The sequence below is a fragment of the Neltuma alba genome, unplaced genomic scaffold, assembly GCF_004799145.2.
Source record: "Neltuma alba isolate B1F8T4 unplaced genomic scaffold, ASM479914v2 tig00012907_pilon, whole genome shotgun sequence".
NCBI classification, from domain to species: domain Eukaryota; kingdom Viridiplantae; phylum Streptophyta; class Magnoliopsida; order Fabales; family Fabaceae; genus Neltuma; species Neltuma alba.
Genome location: NW_021637276.1, coordinates 40700 through 46699, shown reverse-complemented (window position 1 = coordinate 46699; position 6000 = coordinate 40700). Strand labels below are relative to the sequence as shown.

The 6000-nt window shown below is 29.7% G+C and overlaps 1 pseudogene; it reads right to left on the bottom strand.

The window, feature by feature from the left end:
* Positions 1-12: 12 nt before the first annotated feature.
* Positions 13-527, bottom strand: LOC114732354 (uncharacterized; annotated as a pseudogene).
* Between the last annotated feature and the right edge of the window lie 5473 nt (positions 528-6000).

Here is a 6000-nt window from a genome sequence, read left to right as displayed (position 1 = left end):
TCTAGATTATGCATATAAAATCTGAAAATAAATCAATAATTTATTGTGGTTACACATTTGATCAGCACATTTTCAGGCTAAGAAGGATGAACCTTGCCAGAGAGAAGTCCTTTCCAAGCCGATTTCATGCATGAAGAAGTAGCAGAACTCAGAGCAGCTTCAATATACCTTTGGACGCAACAGAAGCAGCTTTTTCCATTAACCTACTACCCATTTTTCTAGCACTCTCAGCAGTCTGAACAAGGCGATCAATTTCAGATTTTTCCATCCTCTCAAGCTCAAGTTCAAAGCTTCTGAACTCATCCATGGCAGATTCCATCACTGAGTCGAGATAGTCCTCAGCTTTCTGCAGAGCATCCTCTGCTTCTCTCTTCCTCTTTCTCTTGCTCAAGCTCCATGGCTGCCCAGGGCCTTGTACGACTCAATCTCAAAGAGCTTCATTAGGTCTTCTATGGTGGATGGATAAAGTTCTTGTCTTCTAAAGCTTGGTCTGAGAGGAAGGTGAATTGGGAGAGAAGAGCTTCCATGTTTCTTCTTAATCTCTCTCTTCTTGCTTTTTTCTGCGTGTTTGTGTGTTCTTGAGAATTGGAGAAGAAGATCTGAGTGGGTTTAGTGGAAGCAAAAGTGGGTAGAGATTGGTCAATATCATAAAGGCTGAGGTTCTTTTTTTTTTTTTTTTTAGTTTTTTGACGTTTTATGGAGTACATTTAAGGTGAATGGAATAAAATATATGTTGGACTATTAGACCAGATCTACAAAGTATAAATTATAAATTAATGTGGGTTTTTTTAATTTTAATTTTAGTTTATGACAAAAAATAGAGAATTTTCATTTTATGGAAATGCAACATATGAAATATTTTTTATTATTCTTTTTCTTTGTTGCGTCCATGAGTTTAATGGGGATTGTGGCCTGGCTTCATGATATGTGATTCCAAGTCAAAATTTGAATTTTATCTGAACTGTGACTTAGATACTATAAAAATTATTAGGAATATTAGCTCATTTTTAACACTTTTTATTATTTGCTTGGATAATTATACTTTGAATATAACTACTAATATACTACATTCGTTCTTTAATATAAGAGATAGTTTGATATTTAATTTAGTATTAAACTAAGATTTCAATTCACCTTATTTCTCATATTTATCAATTTTTTAAGTAGTCCTTATAGCAGTTACATAAAATTTTTATTTAAATAGTAGTTTTAACTAATACATATGATTAATAAGAGTATCTTAGTAAAAACAATCATATTTATTATAAATAATTAATTTAATTAATTTTTTTTAATATATATTCAAATTAATCAATATAAGTTTTTTATTTAAAAACTGGATGCAGTCGTATAATAATTAAAAAAATTAAAATCATTGAAAGGAAAGGTGGTGATGGGGACAAAGAGCCGTTGGTGCATCTATTTCTTCTGGGGCTGGGAGGGAAAAAATTTGTTTGTATAAAATATTGATTGTACAAGGAGGAGATAAGGTAAAAGGGGTAGCTTTGTGATGTCTAAAAATCATAGACCATTAGACTAGATAGGAATCTCAATCATAGTGGCAAAGTGGGGTCCATTTCTTTGAAATTTTGGTACTCACAGCAACCAATCCAATACATGAGATGAGTGAATTTGTGAACTTCCTTGTGTCTTATGGTGAAAGTGCAAGAGGTTTTGCTATTCACTTCTCATCATTTCTTGCTCCTTAGGTTTTGCAAAAAAAACAAATTGTACCTTTCACAATTCGTTCGCCACAACTACTTGACTAATGACCGTTGTGTTTTTGCTTGGCCAAATGGATAACTCTTGCTGTCTCACTATGTGTTTTTCTTTACAATACAATTAAATTACAAATACTCAGAATCTCATCTAGACTGATGCAGGTGTGTATTATTGGAATAATTAGCCGTAAAAATTAACCATATATTTGGTTTTGTGATTTTTGTCACAAGTATTTGAGTTATTACTCTTTTTTTCAAAATATTTGAATTATAACTAATAAGATTTTTTAAAGAATTTTTTTGTAAAAATAAAAAAAAAAAGTGAAATGAATATTGAATTTCTTAATTTCCCTTAAATATTGGGTGAGGCACTTTTAAATCAATCCCACGAAAAACATTTACATGAGTCATCTTCTAATACTACTACCCACCCGGTTATTATTAATATAAAAACTAGTTGAAATGTTAACTTAATCTTAAATATAATACTCTAATTTACTTTCTTCCCCCATATACAATTTTCCCCCCGAAGTATCTAATTTATTGTACATATTAAGGGGGTTTTCAACTAAAGATAATTACAATTAAATGCATATTAGAAATGGGAGTTTAGAAAAGACAACATACACTTGTTACAAAATAACCAACTTAGCTAATTTTTTAATATTTATAATTTATTTATCTATCTTTGATATTTATTAGTATTCTAATATTCTAATATTCTATGTGACTTTTGAATAATAAAGTATTTGATTTAATAAAATACTGCATTATTGCTGATGAGTTTTTTATAGAAGAATAATGCACATATAATTGCAAAACAAATAAGACAATGGTTTATAACATTTTTCGCTTCCTTTTTATTTTTTTAGTTATCGCTTAAGATACTTGAAATTCAAAAACATTTTCAACAGAACAATAACAGACAAACAAGCTTCGGCCCAGCATGTAATGGCCAGCCCAAAAGGGCCTTTGAGGCTTTTGGGATCGAGAGGAAATCTTTTGGTGGCAAAGATCAAGAATTCTATGTTTGGTGCAAGTCAAAATTTAAAATTTTTCCACTCAGAAACTATTTGTTTTTTTAAATAAATTCGGCGTAAAACCAGTGAATTTGGAATAAATATAAAAAGCCTTAATTTCAAGGAAAAAATAATATCAAAATAATTCTTTAAAAATGTATTTTATTAAAAACCTAAGACAGTCACATCTTAACTTAGGAACTAGGTTTATATGATTTTTCGTGATTGAAAAAAAAATATTTAATTGGAGTGTTTCTTAAGAAAGAGAATAATAGTGCGTTCTATTATAATTCAAAGACGTAGTTGGATATGCGTGGATAGGCACTATAAGCAGTGGCTTCCAAAAAAAAAAAACAGTGCAAAAAATTAGAACAAGATGGGCATTTTAGGCATTATAGGCTACATTCCACATTTTCAATGTTATTACCCACACAAACGCATGCGTATCTATGTTTATGTATGTATTATATGCATGGATATGTTTATACATTTGAGTATATTTTATTTTTTTTAATAAAAAAAGGCTATGAGAAACCCTACAATATCAAAACAAAAACACACTTCACTGCCTCATAACATCTTAGGAAAGGATCCATAGTGGAGATAATAAGATGCTAATCACTACCTCCTCACCTCACCTTAAAGCTAGTTGAAAAGTTGAATTTGGTTCTAAATATAAAACATCAATTTACTTTGTTTCTTCAAATTTATAACTTTTTGAAAAAATATTTCTATTAATTGTAATGTGTTTCCATCAAATAGTAGTTTCAATATACATGATTAAAAGAGTAATTTATAAAAGTCATTACATATTTGTTATAATTAACTAACTTAACCAATTTTCTTTCTTAATCCATCACACTGACACCTGGATCAACTGGTAAGAATTGTTCCAGCTAACCAAAGTTCACAGGTTCGATCTTTTGAAATACAATAGTGTAGGTGTAGGTCCCACCCATATAGGTCATCATGGCCTGATCCAGATTATATGATTTGTAATTCCTTGAGGAGTTTGGCCAGGACCGGATGCATATGCAAAAAAAAAAATCCTTAATGCTTCTAAATTATTTTATCTAGCTCTTATATTAAAATTCGAAAAAGTCAAAGAGATAATATCTAGCATCAATCTTGTGAGTCAACTGAGGTCTCTTGTATTATGATCTTAAAATCCCACATAACGAATCCTAACACAGGACACATGGGGGGGGGGGCAGTGAAATTTTTTTGTAATGCTTTAGATACCATAACTTATAGTTAGAACACAAAAACACTGTAGAACATGGCCCGTAATAAGAATCAAATATCATAATGCATTGATTCTTTTAGTTTCATTGTCAACATTTTGGCCAACTCCTATATCCTTTTTGATGTGTATATGTATGTGCGCGCGTGCATTCTTATTTCAAAGCGATATGGAGTGCATTAGAATCAAAACAAAACTTGAAATAAAAATTTACTTGCATAAGCATTCATAAATTTTTGACTAATGACATCAATTGGATTAAGATTCATCGGTGATGTTAATATAAATATTTTATATCGGATAGTTTATACAAAGAAAGTTAATAAAAACTTGTTTCAACTTTCAACATCATTTTGAAACCTTGCCATGGATACTCTTAATTCTTATATCTGTGCAGATAATTCAAATTTAGGAGAGTTTCGTGTAATATAATTATAAAAACTATGATCTGTGCTTCAGAAAATGAAAAATTATTTTGTAGGTACCTATATCTTCTTTTAATCTTAAACTCGGTACTAATACTTTTTTCTCTTCATTAAATCATTTAACTTCGCTTTATTAGTGATATTTTTTTTTGGTAAATAAAAGTTTAGATGAGTTAGATCCCGGGAGCTCATCAGGGTCAGGATATACCTCCACCAGGCCTAAAGAGAACTTTATTAGTGATATTTCCCTGTAACCTAGTCCTGTTAGAATTTTACTCCTCATACAAGAAGTAACAGAATAACGGAACTAACAGAGCAAAATCAAAGAATTTATTTTAAGAAACCATATAGGTACTAAATTAAAAATTGAAAAAAAAATTATAGGTATTTGTAAAATTGTATTTTTCTTAAAAAAATCCAAACGGCTCACTGGGCTTTGCAAAAGCCAAACTGAAAAATTACCTTTTTATAACGCAGTGTGTAATTTGCATATTTTTAAAAAAATTCAATGATGTAGTACTCTATTTTATATTGTTAGGCAAGTGAGCTAATTTAGAAAATAGAAGATAACAAGCAATTGCAAATTGGTTGTGCCAAGCCATGAATAGGATTACAATAGATGCTGCTTTAACTGATTTCACAGAATGGGGTACCTACCCATCATTATCTCAAAATTTTAATAATTATTCCTTTTTCGTGATTCTTACCTACTATATCCAATTCCATTTCTGACTTTTGCTTCCATTTGCAAGATTCCACATTATCCCAATATTTTCCCTCTTTTTTTTTTTTGCTACAATCTTTAATTAGTGGACAGTATGATTTTGCAAGTTTTTTTCAAGTTATTCACTCATCTTGCTTGTTTTACCCAAAAGACACGCCATATGGAATTCTTTTAACTGTTGATTAATAGATGCACCTATATGTGAAAAGTATCAACAAGCTAATCCAAACAAGTAACTGATTTCTAAAATTATAATTTTTTTTTTTGAAATAGCCTCTTGGAGATGTTAAAGGATGTGAATTAGAATTAATAATATATACTATATAAATTCTGACAAAGTTATGCTACAAACATGATCTAGCTTGTTGATTTCATCAAAAGCCACAACAAGTGAAGTTTTCATAATATTAAATAAATTTACCAAATGAAAGTGATAATTAATTTGAGGTCATTTCAGGTACCCTTTAGTGTGAAGGACACAAATGTAATTTTTTTATTATATTTATATAATGTCAATTAAGTGGTTGCATCCATTATGTAATAATATTTAATTTTGATATTCTTAAAATAAAGAAGTAGATAACCCTTTTTGTATTCTTTAACTTATCAATCTTTTATTTTATTTCCTGTTCGGTATTACATTCCAAATAAATTCTTACAAGCAACCCTACGCAGATTAAGCTAAGAGTTTGTTGAATGTTCAATTAAACCCCAAAAAAAAAAAAGTCCTCAACTACCTCTCCAAGAAAGGGAAGAAAGGGTACCAAAAAAATGAACTTGCAAAACTTGAAATTGAAATCAATTAAAACGTTGAAGTATAATTATTAGATAAATTAAAGGGTTAAGATGTAATGTTAACCCACAATCT